The 18,702-nt window shown below is 46.8% G+C and overlaps 1 long non-coding RNA gene across 2 annotated transcripts; it reads left to right on the plus strand.

The window, feature by feature from the left end:
* The first annotated feature begins 216 nt into the window (after positions 1-216).
* On the plus strand, positions 217-18,455 carry LOC106046710 (uncharacterized). 2 transcript variants are annotated; one of them, XR_010825824.1, is made up of 3 exons: positions 217-366; positions 3,363-3,474; positions 16,337-18,455. It is a non-coding gene; the product is annotated as an uncharacterized lncRNA (long non-coding RNA). The 2 variants fall into 2 exon arrangements; XR_001213419.3 differs by lacking the exon at positions 16,337-18,455 and adding an exon at positions 15,943-16,122 and having other exon boundaries at positions 218-366.
* The last annotated feature ends 247 nt before the right edge of the window (positions 18,456-18,702 follow it).

The raw sequence follows: 18,702 nt of genomic DNA on the forward strand, positions 1-18,702 counted from the left end.
TCCAGATGTGCTTGGGGCTGCCTGGTCCCTCTCCACAGCCTGGTACTAAATGTTTGATCTACTAATCACCAGCAAACATGGGAAACACCTGAAATGTCCTTATGCAGTCAGCCCCCAGCACTTGTTGCAGGTAACTGCATGGCCTTCATCATTCAGTCTTCCAAATGAAGCCACCTGGGGGGGCAAGGCTGCTGTGGAGCAGCTGCAGGCTATCTACCACTGCCTGTGGGACATGGGAACCATGGTGAAAAGCTCCCACCTTAAGGCATATTGGCCTCTTTTTCAGTTTGGTTGAGAAGAAGGTGGTAGCAGCTTGTTAGACCTGCTAGAGAGAGAAGAACTGATCCCTGTTTCCCAGTGAGTGAGGTAATTCCTTTACTTTTTTTTTTCCTGTCTCCCAAGAATTTGAAAGGATTCACGTTTAGCAGAAAATGCTTGGTTTATGAATGTACTTTTATGGGGGTGGGTTATGAAGCACAGAGAGACTCTAATGTTACTGTTGAATTTGTTAAATGCATTTTTAAAGGTAAGGTAAATAGATGTGGCACTGAAAAGTTGGTAGGGACTGAAAAATCAACACAGCTTATTTTGAAAGTGTTTAAAAAAAAGAAGGATCCTGTATTTATTTATTTGTATTGAAATAACTTGATGTAGAAGCTGTCACCCAGGTCTATGTGCAGTTGCCCTGTGCACAGGGCAGTGGTGGCTGTGTTTCCAACTTGGGTGATAGGATGAGGACGCACATGCACACACACCCTGCACGGATGTTGGTCCCAGAACCTGTGAAAGCAAGGCCCTGCTCTGAGGAATGTGCTCGAACCCAGTCCCACGGGGAGCTGGCAGGGCTCTGCACGCTGACGCCGGCCGTTCGCGCCGCACTCCGTATATCTGCCTTAGCTCAAACCTCACCGCTGCGCAGCCAGCTAATCCTCTGGGAAGCGCGCAGGGCTCAGCTCCTCCGTGTGTTTTTTTTTTTTCTGTTTAGTCTAGACTATGAGACTCAGTGGCGCGGTGACTTCGTGGGTTGGTGATGGATTTACTGGGGGTGGGATGTGGTGAACAGGGGGTATTTATGCACATGTGCTGATGCACCCACACCCCCTTTGAGCGTGTTTCGGGCATGGTTGCTGAACCCTCTGCAGATTGCTGGCTTCCCTTTATTGCCCTCCTGCCTGCAAAGACCTGAAATACCTCTTTTTGGGGGAGGTTGGGACAGTGGGCAAAGTAAAAGTATTTTTAAAGTAAAGTGATTTTCTGTCCTTTGGGAGTTGGTGGGAAGTGAGCATGGGAGAATCTTTCTGGGGATCCTTTACCCAGCACTGTGCAGCAGCAGGGCTTGAAGAGTCCAAGGTCACCAACCCACTCATGCACCTTTTTGCCCTCTACAAGATGTATACTGCTTTCCTCGCCTGAGAGGTGGGCTCTGGATAGTGAGAGCTCCTTTTCTCAGCTGATGAACTGCAAAGACAAAGAAGTAGCACTCTCACTGCCTTGGTTTTATGTTTCCACCCACATCACTGCTAAGACATTTAAGAGTCCAATGTCACAGACAAGCAAGATGTATCCAGCTGCGTTCTTATTCCTCAGGAGGGGGTTGTGGGGAGGGTGGTATTAGTTGGCTTTCAGTTGACTAAAAAAAGCTACCTGAGGCATCAGGCTCCCATTGAAGCATCTCACGAAATCCCTTACATTTCACCATGTTGTGGGAACTCCAACTCAACATCATGCCTGTAGCTCTTGTGTGCTATGCCCATCTTCTTCCCAGTCCTTGGTTTTCCTTGCTCCCTGTCCAGCACCTTTCAGACAATTTGACATGACCCCAGGTGGTCTTCCTGCAGGGGTGGCCCTTCCCTTTCTCATGTCCTGACTCTCACGTGCCAACCTACGGCGTGTGCCTCACCCCGAGGCTGCCTTGCTCACGTGTACATTGACCCATGAATGTGTCAGCAATGAAATGTCTGCTCACGACCCCCTTCATTGTTCACCCAAAAGCTGTCCAGTCTGTTCGCCAGATCCAAATCACAGTGAATAACACAGAGGTAAGAAAAAACATCTCTTATTACCAGGGTCCCCAAACCTCCAGTAATTTAGGGGATGGAGTTCATAGCATACAGTACTTGTGTGGTGGTGTCCCCCTACTCGTCGCCACCAATCCATTCATTTAGTCTGGGTGTTCCTTGTTGAAATGTACATAAACTGAATAAATTTATTTCTTGACAAGAATAACATCCAGCATCCGCTGCTCTTCCTGAACTACATCCAGATTGCCCAGCGAGCATTTAGTTGGACCAGTAATTATTCCTGCCTTCATTTAAAATAGATTTTTCTGCTTCCATAAAAGACTTAACAATGTAAACATCTCCCCTCCCTAAGGTATTAGGCTTTCTTTGTCTTTATTTTCTTTTCACATCCAGTCCATTCCCTGTTGACTTTCAGGTTTAGCACGTTATGTTCTGCAGCCACTTTGTTCTGTGGAGCCTTTGTTGTTCCCTGTTCTTCCTCCAGGCAATCCCTTGCTTTATTTATAGGGCATCGCCTGTACATTGCACACCCACGCTGCTTCCTGCTTGCAGGCATGCGCTGCAGAAGGGACCTTCTAAGGTACAGCAATTATTCTGTCATGCATAGCTCCCCTTTTGCCACCCTGGAGCTGTTACAACCCCATCAAAAAAAGAAAATCAATAACAACTAGAAAGGAAAAGTCTGCAGTGTTCTCTAAAAAATGAAAAATTCTCATGAGGGGAGATGAGGATGGAAACACATGTTCCTCCTTTGCCCCCTCCTAAATGTGAGCAGGAGTGGAAAGTACTAACCCACAGACATTCTGGCGCAACTGGGTAGCACAGTGTATTTTCCAAGTCTCATTCTCGATTGACCTGAAGGTGAGGCTGCTCCTGATGTGCACCCATGTAAGCATGAGTAGGATCGGGTGTTTTATCTCTCCTCCAACAGGGAAAAGCCCTTGTAGTGTCATGGGAAGGGCAGAACAAGGACACTCAGGTCTCTCCTCCTTGCTGGAGCCGTGGCCATGCCATCCCAGGGTGCATTCTGCTGTTCCACATCCAGTACCTGTTTCCAGTCAGTCTCCCTCCGTGTCTCTGCGCCAACACAGATTTCAGTGGCACTTCCCTGATTTATGGTGCTGCACAAGGCTGAGTTGAATTTTTAAGCAATGCCATTTAACCCAGCATAACTATGGCCTTCATCCTGCTGAAGCCCAGGTTCCCTCACAAATCCACTGACACTTCTAAAGGTATTTTGATTCAAATAACACAAAAACCTCTAGGGGTGCTGGATGTTGCCCTTATCCTTGAGGCTTGTTGGCACAAGCTGCCTCTCACTTGAATGCTTGCTACCCACAGACCCTCCAAGGAGGCTGGAGACCTTTTTGTACCTGCAGAAGCCACATCTCAGCAGCATGGGAGAAACAGTGGATCTTCTATTTGAATTGCTGGCTTTTATTCAGTGTGCCTGGTAAGCCAGTAAATTTTGTTTGAATTCAATCTTTCTGGCAGTTCTCTTCCTATGAACAACCTATAGTATAGATATAGCAACAGTGAGTAGAAATAAGTGGCAAATCAGCTCCTTCATAGTGGGTGCACACTTCTTTGTCTTTAAAGGAAATCTCAAAACTGAGTCTTTGAAAATGTGTCCAGTTGAGTTCTAACTTACGAACAGTTGAGAAAGATTCTGTCAAAACCCCCAATTTTAGAAATGGATTTAGGGAGCTCTGGAACCTGTCCCTCGGTGCCTGGCTCATTTGGAGGTAGCTCTCTTGGTTGCTTGCCCAAGTTTGCCCATCCCTGACACAGAAGTGTTTAGGGCCCTGGATCACTGTTAAATGATAATCGCAGTTTATCGCAACACTTCAGGTGTCACGAGACCAGCTAGGATTGGTCAAACCCTGTACCTAAGGATTATTCAGGTTCACGAGTGCAGGCAGCCCTCACAGGCTGCAGCACGCTTTGGCTCTGTGCAGGTTTTTGGGACCAGCCCTTTGTCCCCCAGCACCGGCAGCCCCCAGGCATGTCTGCAACTTCCCCATCCCCCTTTCCCTCCCCCAACCCTGCTTCTCACATCCCGAGTTCATCAGTTTAAATCGCATCTTGGTGTAAATTGATTTCATTCCAGCCTCTGCTTCCACCTCTGCCTTGCCTTTAAATTGTATCTAGTCTTAAATCAATCTTATTCCAGCCCTCAGCTGCTGCGCTCTTTATTCTTCCATTTCAACTGCAGCTGCTCTTAAAGGGCCCTGGCTCAGGGATGAGTTTCTCTCCCAGCCCCTGCTACCTTCTTGCTCCATTTAAATCACTTCCAATATCAAGCAGCACTCACCTTCCCATCCTCCCAGCCCTCGCTTGCTCACGGCTTAGCCAGTTAATGTTTCCCCTTTGCAGCTCATCTGGTTTTAAACCAATTGTATTATTTCTTTCATCTCCATAATGTTCTAAATTATTCCTTACTTTCTGGCCTCTCCTGAATTTCCTCTTTCTCCCTCCGTGTTTCAATCTGTGGTGGTAGTCATAAGCAATGCTTTTGGAAATGTGATGTGATGGCTGCTGAATGTAGCGTGCAGGGCAGGAGGACAAACCACGGCTGTCCCAGCGGAGCTGGGGCTTAAAGAGGGGACTGTGGGAGAGGGAAGAAGGATTCTCTTCTGGCTGGGGCTCTTGAGTTGGGTTATAAAGTGATTCAGGCACGTGCATGCAAGTTTGGGAGGTCAGTGATGTAAATAGATGCTTTTGGGGATTTGCAAAGGAGTGTGACAGAACAGCTTTTGGGTTTTCAACGAACCCAGCAAAACTGACTATGAAGGTCCCAAGTTGTACTGATGATTAGAGCTGCAAGTAAAAAGGTGCCACGTACCTGCTGGTTTTTCCATGAGGTGTGAGAGGGCAAAAAAGCTGCATCTTTAAAGTGATTCCATGCAGGCTGCTAAAGAGGAAGGTTCCCAGACACCAGGGATGGTGATGTGACCAAATCCCACCATCTTCTGGTAATAATCAGGTGCCTCCATGTCATAGTAGCCTGTGGAAATCTCTTCACAGTCATCTATGCTTTGAGATGACATGCAAGAACCTACAGTTGCCCAAGGAGCTATTTCTTTAAACTACCAAGGACTTTAAAAGTGGGGTCAGAATTTGTCAACAGTCTCAGCAGACCCTAATTTTGTGTGTTCACATGCATATACAGGTTTATTTTCAGAAAAGAAAGAAGTAAAATATTCCTCTGTCCTTTCTCATTGAGTGTGCATGGTGGTAGTAACTGGCCACAGCTATTCTCCAGGTCTCTGGTGGCAGGGTTGGTTCACGAGCATCTCTGCACTGGGTGTGAAAGGTCTGGTATCCACCACAGGAATCACCCCCTGAATGTCACCTGTGGTGGTTGTCACCTGTGGTGGTATGAAGGTGCAAAGGAAGGTGTCACCATCCACCCTGTGCATGCAGGACCATCAGGAGGTGGCTCCTGGTAAAGCCATTCAGCAGCTCTTGGCCAAAGGCTTTGAATGATTACTGACCCATATGGACTGTGCTCCAGGTCCTTAAGGTTCTGTGTAGGCATCCTGGGCTCTATGGATGTCAACAATGTTCCTAGAGCCTCTGGAGACTTCAGTCAATTTGAGCTCACTTTGGGAAGGGAACAAGTCCAAAGACAGGAGGAAGAAGGACAATGAGTCCTTCAAGCTGAAGATAATTCATGCAAAATCAGGTTAATGTGGATCGCTGCCTTGTGACCCTGTGTCAATTCCCTGAAGTCTCCAGAAGAGCTCTTATTTCCTTCGATGTGCTTTGGTTCAGGTGCTAGCTGATCACCTGGAGGAGCTGCCTGACTCAGATGCTCCAGGGTGAATGCAGTTGGTTAGGATGTCTCTGTTCCCTGTGCTTTCTCCCTTAGGAATTTAAGGGTGCAGTTCTGTGTTACTGAGCAGACCTGGTGCATTTTTGGGCCTGAACAAGGCAATTAGCATAGTCTGTGGCAGATCAGCATTAAGTATTCCCACACTCACAGAGGTCCTTTAATTGAATCTTGACTGTGTCCCTGCATCCCAAAGGCTCTGGTCATGGCAATGTTGCACAGTGGGTCCTTCCCTAAAGGATACCATTATTTAACAGACAGATAATGTCCATCAGATGTCTGGCCTCTTTATCTAAGAGCAAGGTACACATGGTGTTGTTGATGGATTTGGAAGCCAGAAAGACCTAATGGTAAATGTCTCTTTCATTTCTGCTAATAAAATCCTACCCTTCTAATTAAACTTACCTGGTAACATCATCAGGTGATAAGTGTGTTGTGTTGCTGTGTGGTGACTTTACTGCGTGTGCTGACTTACAGCAGCTGCAGGTTGGGCCCAGGTTTTTCTTGGATTTGTTAATTCTTAAATGTAGATGCCCAGCAGTGACTAGAGAAACAAATACCTGAGTTCTCAACTTGTCTGACACCCCAAAGGTGCAATGAGATGTCCTGGCTGGTGTGAGCAGGGCTGTGACTAGAGCTGGGCATGCAGAAAGCTGAAGCCTTCTCTGTGGAGGAAATGGTTAGAGACAAAGCACTCCATCCATCAAGCTGTAATGTCACTGCAGGTGTTGGATGGTTCAGCCCCAGGGACCCCCATAACAGCCCCAGGATAACATCAGGTGTGAGCCTTGCAAGGCCATGCTCTGTGGAAGGGCAGTGTCACCTCTTCATTCCTCCTCTTGGCACCAGTGTCACTGGCTGTTGGCCCTGTTGAGTGGTAAAAGCAGAAACTGAAGATGTTGGGAAGACGTGCTGTAGCAGCTCAGACCTTCTGTAGTTTGGTGCCAGGAAGGCTGGCAAGGTGCACGCAGCTGTGATGCACACTGGTACCTCCACTCTGCCCTGCACAACACAACTTGCCGATGGAAATAGTTTTCATCACTTCCAGTTTATGGATAGCAAGTGAATTTTTTGTTAGACCTGAGCCACAGGAGGCTGGGGAGATTTTGGGAAAGTGTTCCTGCCTGGAGGAAAAAGAAAAAAGAAAAAATCTTGTAGGCAACCTGGCCAGAGTTTAGCATCAAATTAATGTTACAGAGGATAAGAACTGCTATTCTGATGATTCCTGGTCTGCATTTTGAACAAGTTTACCAGTGAATCTTTTAACCCCTGAAAGAACAGACAAAGGTGGGGAAAAACATATAAAGCAGGGTAGGTGGGATTTTGGTGAAAGAAAACGCAGCCCACAGGCAGGCTCTGAGCCAGTTGCCCAGGCTGTCAGGCCAGGCTCCAAAAACAAAGTGAATTGACAAAGAAGCATTCAGAGCTCAGAGGAGCAAGTTATAGCAAATAGGTTATTGTCATAAGCATTTTTGCTGGGATTTACACATGTGGTTAGCATCAGCTGGCTCAATAGCACACAGTGCTCCCCACTCGGGCTTTGATTTCTCAGTCAGTCGCCTGCATGCCCCATGGGTACCCTGCTGCAGCAAGGGATGAGCCTGTGCTGGCACAGGGGATGCCAACTCCAGCAAAGACCTAGAGGTGTCTGGGGCAGAAAATCTGGACATAAATCTTCAGAAAGTAGTGATGTCTAAGAATAAAGAGTTGCTGAGGAATTTCTATTGTGTAAGTGTTCACCAGCTTTCTATGAGTTATTCTTCTCCAGGAATTTCAGGAAATCTCCATTAGAGGTTGTCTGCATTGAATTTTTTTTCCCTGTTGGGGTAGGACACTGGTATATCTGCTCCCATGGTGTTCGTGCAGGACTGAGCCATCCCCACGCTCATCAGGAATCCAACCTACAGGACACTTTTCTTGCACAGTACCTATGTGGAGCAGCTGAGGAGATGGAAAGAGAGCTTGCACCAGATACTGTTATTTTTTTGGTACCCCTGGCTCGGCCATGCTATGCTGGAGGTGGTTTCCCTTTTCTGTCTTTGATTACCCATTAGGAGCAGGCATTTCTTCTATTTTTCCTCTCCTAAACTCTCACCTTCAGGCTGAGAGAGTTGAGTTCTTTATGCTCTGTCCTGCCTCTGCAGGGGATGGGAGTAGGAGAAAGCACGCGAGGCGATGAGAGGGAACGCTGTGCAAGCGTGGGAAGCGGTTCCAATTGGGGCATTCAGTGTCCACATACTCGATCAGTATCATTAGCTGGAGCTGGACAAGGTTGCAGAATTTGTCTTGTGCTGATTGATTTTTGCTTCTTTGCTGGAAATCTGGCAGGATCCTTGCCCAACGTGTTGGACAGCCCTGATCTAAAGCCTGCCCTGTTGGACAGAAGCCCGTTCTGTTTGGTTTGCAGCAAGCTATTCTGTCTCCTAGCCAAATCCTGGGCCTTAAATCGAAAAGGAGAGCAAAATACAAGTCTTCTGTATCCCCTGTTCAGTACAGGCAGCCTAATCTGTTATACTACTCATCGTGTCTTTTTCTTTTTTCCCCCACTTTTTTTTGGTAGTGGGCAGCTGAGAGGAGCATGGAAGCACCTCAGGGCTTTCAAACTCCTTCCCACAGGAATTTCAGAAGCCATTGACGATTGTAATCTCCTGTGTAATGTATGTCAGAGGTTGGGGGTCTGGAGAATGGGGGGCTTTTCCTGTCATGTGAGAACAAGCAGGTAGATGAGAGAGACGCTAGCAGTGGCCTTACTAGGAGAGAGCCAGCAGAAGCTCAGTCTTTGTTAGACACCAGAACTTTCACAGGGAAATTCGTCCTTGGGGACACAGGTCAGGTTTAACTGGTTTCTCCACTCAGGAAGCTATTCCTTTATATCACATACATAATTACATTTACTCTGACAAGGAAAAATGTCTCCAAGATGAATTATTCTGTTGCAGCGATGCTCAGGGCTGTTGTTACCCTGAACCCAGGCCATTTTCCAGTCAATCTCCCACTCTACGGGAGCTGCGTCGCTAGCAAAGAACAAACTCTGCATTTCAAGGGCAGCCCTGAGCATCAGGGAAGGAACTTCTCTAGCAATTTGAAGAAATGTTGGGCCCTTGCAGGTTGGCGAGGGATCATCTGGGTTGCATGTCTTGTAACTGTGCATTAGTTTCAGAGTCCGATACATGAAAAGCTGATTAGCTCTGCAAAAGGTCATGACAGCCCATAGCACTTGCAAATGCTTTTAAAATCCAACAGTGAAAAGGAGAATACAAGTTTAAGGACTGCAGTGCTGTATTACAGACAAATCAATGTTCAGTCCACAAAAAGCACATGGAAACACAAAGCACAGATTTCTGCGTGCCTGGGCATTTGCCGGGTGCCACAGCTGTGCAGAGCCACTGCTGCCCTGCAGAGCAGCCTCCAAAGTCCTAGCAGCCCCATGACAGTGTCAGAGTTATTCTCATCTTTGTGATGGATGGAGGCGGTGTTTGCTGTCCAGATAACCCCCTCTGATCACAGTTTTCTTGTTCTCTGGGATGCTGTTTTATTTCTTCCTGCATGAAAGGTGACCAGATAGTGTGTGAACATTGGGCTGGGCAGGGAGGGATGATGAATGGGACGTGCAGCTGAAGGATAGTCAGACCTTGGCCTGCTCATGGAGCAGCAACTGCTTTTTCCTTTTTTCTTGAGCTTCTTCCGGGACACATGGGGATTCCTTGGTGTCACGGTACAGTGGGATCCAGCTGCTGGAATAAAAGATGGACAGAGAAGTGATGATGTAGGGCTCGGTTGGTTTTACCCAGCTGGCTTCTCATGTCTGATGCCTACCTGGGGTTTCTGTTAGCTTTGCAGATGTGACTATGAGAGCAATATGACTACTTTCATACTCTGGTGAAATAAGGATTAACGATAAATACTATCCTGTTGAAGTTTTTGGAAAACTTGCCAGTGACTTTGCAGGGACTGAGATATTAAACCCAATGCCTCCCTGAAGAGCTACATTTGCCTCTGTGTGCTACATTCAGTCGATGCAGTAATCGTTGAGAGACTAAAGTGTGCAGAGTGGGTTAATGCAGTGTTGTACAGCCAACTTGTTTAGCATTTAGTGTACGCCTGTTTTCTATGGCTGTTAGGTTATGCATAGGGATGGGGCAGAGATTAGCACTGATAGAGGGGGTTGCTTCCTGTGTTTGGGGCAATGCCTGTCTATGCAGATGGGCTTTTTTTTTTTTGCTATGAAATGCCTGTTTTGTATGGTAATCCTTCTAAAGCAAGGCCATTTTAGAGGTACAGTATGGAGAAAAGGATTGCACATCGTAAGTGATATCATAGTTACCAGGCGCACAAATAAATTACTGACTTTCCTCCTGTTGGTGGAGGCAGGCCGTCTAAAAATGTGTTTGAAGGCTGCCCGGTTCTCATTTGTAATCAGGTTTCCTACAGAACAAATAAAAGCCAAATGGGAATGATGGAAACTACTCAGGGACAATCCAGGCTGTATAATTGGCTTTCACACTCCCTCTCTACCACCCTAGAAGCCAAACTCACTAACGTCTTTCAGTGACTTCAGGGCTGAACAACATTGTCCCACTGGTTCTTTTTATACGAATAATTACCCATGACCCATCCAGAGCTGTGTGAATCTGGGGATACCAGAGCTTTTTGCAAATATTGATGAATGAAGTGCGATTGTCCCATGGTCTTGAGCAGTGGGTAGCCATTCCCTCAATTCCATGGTCATTTTGAAATCCCCCCCCCCACCTTGCTGCCAGGGTTGGGTAGAAGATATTTTTTTTTCCCCCGCAGGAATTCCCAGGGGTTTGAAAAGGACTCCAGTTCCAAATGGGCACATAACATTCAAATCCTGAAACACAAAAAATAGCTTATCACAATAAAATGCATCGATACAAAATATTTCATAGGTCTAAATATTTTTTTTCATAGCCATTTGCTGTACAGCTCCCTGAAATGTCTGAGATTTAGTTGTGCTGAGTGAAGCACCCTGCAACTCAAATGTCAAAACTGTCCTTTTTTAAAATGCTGCCTGGCTTGTTGCAATTGGCAAAGTTTAGAAAAATTTGCATTTTTGATGAATGAGCACTTGGGGGATGGGGAAAAGGTGCAACTCAGGTCATCGGAAAGTGTTTGATCAGCTCCAGCTCGCTCTATCAGAGCTGGTGGCTCCTCAGAACAGCACAGCTACAGGGAGGTGTCCTGGCTCCTGGAAAACAAGCTGAGCAACAGTTCTGGGCTGCCTTCTCTGCCTGTGCACGGAAAATATCTTTTTGCTGCTGAAGGTGCCATCAGCCAAAGTACACACCGTGCATCCAGCTGCCTACCTGCCGAGGGAGCAGCATCAGGCCAATACCGACGGCTGGAAAATCCCAGCACCAGGGGGTGGCTGAGCTGCTGGGATCATACATGGACACAAAACAGTGAATGAATGCTGGCATGGGAATGCCTTGTCCTCGGCCAGCATGGTCCCTGTGCAGTGTGGAAGCTCCCAGGCGTTTTGTCATACCTTGTTTCTTGACAGAAGAGCAAAACTGATTGCCCCTCTGTGTACTTCTCTAATGGTAAGTAATTTGGAGGATGCTGAGAGCAAGCACTTGGGTGATTTGCCTGTATTCTCAATCTCATAGACAATTATCAGCTCAGCCTCCTTGCACAAAGTGGACTCAGTTTGTCCCCCATCTGCTCTTTGGGGTGACACAGCCTGGAGCCCATGCTGAAGGAAGCAGAGAAGCTCTTTCCCAGAGCCCCGTGTTTCAGAGGAACCAACAGCAGCTGTATTTATTTCCGAAGGAAGGAAGGATGTGCCCTGTGCTAAAGATATAATCCATACCTTTTCATAGAAAACATTCAGAGCAGAAGTCCAGAAGACCTGAGGTGATGCAGAAGTCCATCAGTAGGGATGCTCAACCTGCGAAAGAGGAGGATGGAGGCCCACAACCTCACTGATGGGAGTCCTTTACTGTCCCATCTCTCATTCCATGTCCCTTAGAACCCACCATGGTTACAGGACAAGAGAGCTTTCTTCAACATCTGGGAGCAATTAGAAAAATCCAGTCAGTAAATGTGGTGGGGAGAAGTGACAGTAAGAAATGGGGCAAGGAAAGGTAGGTAAGGACTAGGTAAGGACTCATTTATAGGTAAGGTACATAGGTAAGGACATAGGTAAGGACTCCACCTCCTCCATAGGACATAGGTAAGGACTCCACCTTCTTTCTTCCACAGAAGAAATAATGCCATATTATAAAATTGCTTTATTTAGCATAACACATTTGATCCAGAGACACAGTACTCCTGTTTTTTGGGCAGTTGTTTCTCTTGCAATTATTTTTCTATCTCAGTGACTGTGTCCACGGGGTGCAGCCACCTCTCCTGTGCACGTGCCAAACTCGCGTTAAGTCTCTGGGAAGCTGTGCGTGTGTATCAAGAAGAGAACAGATCCCCTTTCTGTTCTCAGGAAGGCTTTGCGTGTGATTTATGAGCCTGGAGAAGGAGCTTGGAATAGCGAAATGCCAAATGAAGGCATGCCCAGCAAGTGAAAGACAAGGTGAAATCCACGAGCCTTCAGAATTAATTACTGGAACAATGGAGCTGACGCAGTGATGAGAGCTCACCATAGCTGCTCCAGCCAGCTTTAGGTGTAAAGGTGCGTTTGTTCATGGCTCAGGGTTTTCGTCTCAGTGCTGACAGGGTGATAATTCAGTCCTATAAAGCAGCAAATTATCACTGCCTTCATAGCATTAATTTCCCTCCCTAACAGACACCATAAAAAAAATGAATGTTTTTTCCTCAAGGCCTTGGCGTGGCAAATTTCCCATGGCAGCCCATGAGATAGAGCTTTATCTCCAAAGACATCCTGTAAATAACACATCAGGATCTTCATTCGTTAAATAAATCTAATAACATACTCAATTCATAACACAGCATCTTCAACGCCCCTTCTAGAGACTATGTTGGTGCTTCCTCTCTTTTGACCCACATGCTGAGCACATTGCATAGGCAGATATAGGTAGGGATGTATGGATAATTATATGTATAAAACAAAGCATGTATGGGGCTGTGGGTATACATGGGCCAGACCTGCTCTCCTCTGTCACTCCTGGAGAGCCCCTGTGTCCCCAGCTCCATCAACGGGTATGATCTCTCATGCTGAGCAGTCACCTGGGGGCCTGCTGCTAAATGCCCTGATCCCACCAGAGATGATTGTGCACTGATTAACATGGGCCCTCAGACTTTTGTGAGCTCTGGCTGACTTGCTTCAAGCTTAATCCTTTTGGTGGGACAGCACTACCAAGATCAGCTGTACCCATTTATCTTTCTAACTGGGAGCCTTCATACATCAAAGCCTGTCTGCAGTACGCAGGTGTTTGTGTGCATAGGATGCTTCCCCCCTTTGCTCTGTGCAGTAATCTGTGCTGGTCCACAGCTGTGATGCAACCCCTCCACCAGCGTGCTGGAGCGGGGGAGATGTTTGGGTCAGGAACCATTTCATCCTCAGTTTTATGGGGATGCCTTCAGTCCAAAAAAGTGGTGGTTGGAAACTGCCTCCCTCTGTCCAGAGCCCACTTGAGTTTTATTTTTTTTATGTGCCCTTGAAATCAAAACCCCCTGAAGCCCTGTGGTCTCATCCTCTGTCCCTGGGGGACACTGGGAGGTGACAACGGGTCTGTGCACTCACAGGACAGGGGTTTGAGAAATTTAATTTTATGAGGAAATGCTGAACCGTTAGTGAATGTAGTAATCAATCCTGAAAGATCTGCTAGAGCCCTGTGGTGGGTTTGCCCCTGCTCTAATTCATGCTGAAAGGGTGGAATTTTGTGGGAATTGTTTTCAGTTCTAGCAAGATAACATTCCCTCTTTCTTTTCCCTTTTGATTAATATAATAGAGTAAAAGAAAATTAATTTGCTACTGGACTAAATTAGTGGATGTTTCACCATGGTGCACATTTATTATGGCTGAGCACTCCCCTGCTGTACAAGGGACCAACAGGGGACATTGCAGCGTTTCCTGATTTACTGCTATTTGGGGGCACTGACAGTTTGATAGGACCTCCAGCTTTATTTATTTATTTTAAAGTTTGGCAGAGGGAAAGGGGTGGGAAGGAAAGAAAAAAGAAAACTCAGAAAGAGGCTTTGTATTCCTGGTTTTTCTGGTCTGGATTCAAGCAATGTTTTCAGTGGAACCCGCTCCCATTGGGTCCTCCAACGCTGCGCTTGGTCCCTTTGTCCTCCCAAGGCTGGGGCTGCCTCTCCCCTCCGGACTGCATCCAACCCCCGATCAACTTCATAATTAGCTTCTGTAATAGACCACTTAATCCAGATAAATGCTCGTACTAATTACAAGGGGAAGTTTGGTCAGAGCTGTTCACCTACTGCTGCGCCTCTGCCCTGGGAACTGATACCCGCTGGCCCCTTGTTCTGACCACAGCCCTGGGGCTTCAATTAGCCCTGGCAATTCCAACGAAAACATTTCTCCATTTTTCTCATTAAAAGATGAAAGAGGAGAGAAGAGGAGAGCGCCCCCCTTTACCCAACCCCGTTTAAAAAAAAATAAAAATAAAAAAAACACTGAGCGATAATTTTGCGCTGCGGAGAAGCCGCTCTGCTTTCATGGCCCCTGATTAGGGAAGACAATGGGATTAGTTCAAACCGAGTTGAGAGGCCTTGACGACTCCTTTGCTGGCTAAATTGCGGACGAGGGTGGATAATGGGAGATTGATTAGGGTTAATAGACTTATTTTTACAGGTCACGCCGCACAGCACTCTGGGTTGCGGTGCTCCAAAACATATTATTGCAAGCCATAAATCACGCAGCTTGGAGGGACTGCAGGGCTCCCTCCCTCCCAATTGTTGCCGAACAATTGACTTTTGTCTCCCTGTTGCTAGTGCTACTGCTGTTGCCCCCAATCTTTTGGCAGGGCCCGATCCTGGGGGGCTCAGCACCTCCCCCAGCACAGCCAAGCACCCCGCAGAGCCATGGAGCTGGTGCTTGGCACCGCTCAGGATCTGTCCCTGAAAGGCTGCCATGGGGCGGGTGGGACGGATGGGGCACTGGGGATAGGGAAGAGGGGTTGAGCCTTGTAAAGCGCATTTTGTGAGTCCTATGCTTGGGTATGAATGGGGACCTTAAGAGCAGCTCTGTGGGACTCCCAGATTTGTTTCCTCTCATTTCTAAGGTTACCAAGTGTGTTCCAGCAGCTGGAACAACTGCGCGGTGCTGCTGGTCTCGCCTGGGCTCCATTGAAACAAGCCCAACCAAGGGGAGGTTTCCAAAGCGGTGGAGGGGAAAGGAGTGGCAAGGGGGGCAATGAATTCCCACAAGGTTTTCAGGCTCTTTTGGCTCAAAACATGACCAGAGGGAGCACATGAAAAGCTAGCACTGCTTATAACCCCATAGGAGCATCGCTTAAATTTCAACTCCAGGTCAATGCTAAGCAGGGTTAATTGCGTATATTGGAAATTGCAGGCATATAGGTTTTGTTTAGAGAAGCCAAAGAGGAATGCTTTCTAACAGGTGGGGAAGGTGGGAAAAGCTTATTCTGTTCGATGCATAGCAGTGTTTCCTTCAAGGCAAGGCTCTGTTCTGTCTTACACCAGGAGAAAGCTTACTACCTTGCTGGAGCGCTGTGCTTTTGCAAATGTGAGCTCTTCTGGTTTTGTATCACTGTACCTTGGTCTCAGATGGGATATCTTATTTTCTGCAATCGGTAGTAGCTCAAAGTGTGTTATATTATTCCACTGCAATCCACACTACAACAAACTGCAATAAAAATCCCCTCTGACAGCATGCCACAGAGTTACAAGTGATTGCTGCCATGAGCCGTATCATTAAGTGCCTGCACCATGGTAAATACTAGAGCTAGAGCTGGAGATTTTTCCACTGGCATAATTATCTGAAGGAAAGTGCCCTGTTTGCAAAATCAAAATTTTCCGTGGGGAAATGCATGGTTTTGTTGTTTTCCTTCCTCTCTGCCTTTCACTGCTTCCCACACAGGCACTGTCACATCAGAATTTTTCAATTTTGTTTTCCTGAGAAAAGAGCTGGGTTGTTGGTGTTTTTTTTTTTTTTTTTTTTTTTTTCTTCAGAGCACTCCACGCCTATGCATGGAAATGCCACACAGCTGCAGGCAATGCCCTGTACAAGCACTACTGCTCCCGCAGCACTGTCAAGGCAGGGAACGCCGGCGCGGTGACAGGCCATGGCCACGGCTCTGTGGTCCCTGGAGCACACACAGCACGAAGTCATCTGGTGGCCAGGCTGCTCTGCCAGCAGGATGTCCTCGTTCGGGACAGCAAAAGCAGTCTGGGCTTGTCAGAGAAAGCACTGACAAGATCTCTATGTATTTATGGCCACAGATTAAATGGAGCAAAGAGTTTTAACTCCTTAGCATTTCTAAAGGGCTGACTGCTGCAGTGCTAATGCTCTATGTGAGAATTGCCCTGTGCCAGGTGATCTCATCTTTTTATCTCACATTTCCAGGCTTTCTCTCCTTTCTTGCAATGCCTGTACCAATTGAAGCTGCAAAGAGAAACTTCTTGGCCATGCAAGAATATCTGGAGGCTTTGTGAAAACTGTCTTCTCTGCAGAGGAAGCAGGATTAATTTTGGCATGACTCAGGTGTCACACACTTGCATGGACCAGAAAACAAAAGCAAAAAATAAATGTAAGTGTGGTAACCAGCCGGTGTGTGGGGATGCTCTAAACTGGTGGTGGGATCTCTACTGTCACTGCAGTCATAACAAATACGTCGCTGGCTAATAGCACCCTTTGTCCAGAGATGATAAGGTGCTCCAGACAGTTGTCTGTCTGTAATCAACATGTGCATTCATGAGTCTGAGTCAGCAAACAGTTAGATGACGTGCTTGGCATCATCTGGTTGGTCATTGGCAAAGGTCTTAGGGTTCAGAGCTTCTTAGCTCCCTGGATGGCTGCAGGCAACATCAAGGACTTTGGTGCAGATGGATGAGTCTAAAGGAATTCACTGCCTCATCCCTGAACTTAGGCACAGTTTGCATCATAGCGTCTTGGTCATCTTCGCAAAGGCATTTGCTACATCACACTTTGCAGCATCAAAAGTATCTGTCCTGACATCACGCAAATGTCTGTCCAAACTGCTCAAAGGCAGGTAAATACAGAACGAAATCAGATCTTAACCACAGTATTACACCGTGCATTGGGAAATGCCTCGATGATGCGCGAGAGGAACGAATAAAACCAATTACAGAGTTACTGCAGCCTGCCCGAGGCTGGGCGAGCCACGGTGGTTTCTGCAGACAGGATTGCTGTGGGGTAAGCACATCCTGAGCTTGACTGCTTATGGACGGGCTCACTGGCAGCAGCCTTTGGCGAGGGCTTCCCCCTGCTCCCTGGGGACAGAGGCTTTACGTGCTCTGCCCCTGGCCTCTCCCCAGCTCCCTTTCAAACGTGGAGCCACCTCTGCATGAGTGCTCCTGCTGATTCTCATTTCCAAAAATGGCCTTGCACACAACGTTTCCTTCCTGTGAATGTTTGCAAAAATGAACCAAATGATTCCCAATGCTGACGGAATATGTTTGCATTTCTTTATGCAAAGCAAGAGCTGCAAATAATTTTTGGCAGCCTCGTCCTGGCTTGCAGTGGCAAAGTAACAACAGAATGTAGGTGAAGATGATGACAACTTTATAAAAACAACCAAATCCAGGCAGATCAAGCATATGTATCTCATGTTATGTCTTCACTACCAAAGGAGAGGCGTTTTTACAAGGAGAAATTTAACTGGAGATACCTACCTTGGTGTACATCGCAAACAGCGATAAGATAGTTTTACCTGGATGTGACTGCCTGGGTTTGTCTTGACTAGGTGTATCTAGGTAAAATCTGTAATTCTTTGTCTAGACAATGATCTCACAACAAGAGAATGAAGTTTAATAAGCCGTTCTGGTGGAAAAAACCCTTTTGTGTAATGGAGACAAAGCCAGGGCCCTTATGAGCAACCCTACAATAACAAACCTGTGTGTGCATAAACGTAGCAGATGGGGAAGGTGATGGCACTGGCAAGAGGATTTCATTTCAAAGTGTCAAGCAGTTATTTCAGATAACAGGGTCAAAGGCAAAACCTCCACCTCCCCACCCAGAGTTTGCTTCAAGGGAAAGGAAGGGCAGGGAGCATTTCTCTGTGTGAGCCCTGCTCACTGCACCTTTGAGAAGTGCTAAGCAGGGCAATGGGAAGAGGTGAATCTAAAACCCATGTGGCCGTGCATTTAAAAAGCTGTCAGGGGCTGCTCAGGGAAAGGGGAGGCTTTGGGTCGCTCCTGGCAAAACAGCAAAAGGCCGTGAAATTCTATACTCAAGTACACTTTATCTTTTTCTTCTTTTTTTAAAATATATTTTTATTTTTGAGATGTTTCTTTATAGGGTGCGAGCTTGCTGTGACCTCAGCTGCCTGCTACAGATCCTTGGGAGTTTTTTTTCCCTTTCTGTCTATGGCTCCCTTGGCACCAAAGCCCTGGGTGTGTTATGTGATGCTCAATAGCTAACATTACACAAAGGCAGGCTGCATCATCCAACAGGTTGGGTGCTTCTACTTTCACAGCCTGCTTTCACAAGTGGAAAAACGCCTTCTGCTGAGTGCAAATCGCACCCGGCAAAGAAAGCCAATCCTCCAGAAACATCTTTGTTTCCCTTTTGCTTTGTGCAAGAAAGAGGAAGAAAACAGCATCAAACATTGGCAATTCAGTACAACGCCAGCTCTTGATTTCGCACCGTAATGAGGTTTAGGCTGATGAAATCAGTCTTGTTGGGATGAAATATTGAAATTTCTGGTGCTTGAGAAGATCTCAGTGAGACTGAGAGTGTATGATGTTGAT

This window comes from Anser cygnoides, chromosome 19 (genome assembly GCF_040182565.1).
Source record: "Anser cygnoides isolate HZ-2024a breed goose chromosome 19, Taihu_goose_T2T_genome, whole genome shotgun sequence".
In the NCBI taxonomy this organism is placed as follows: domain Eukaryota; kingdom Metazoa; phylum Chordata; class Aves; order Anseriformes; family Anatidae; genus Anser; species Anser cygnoides.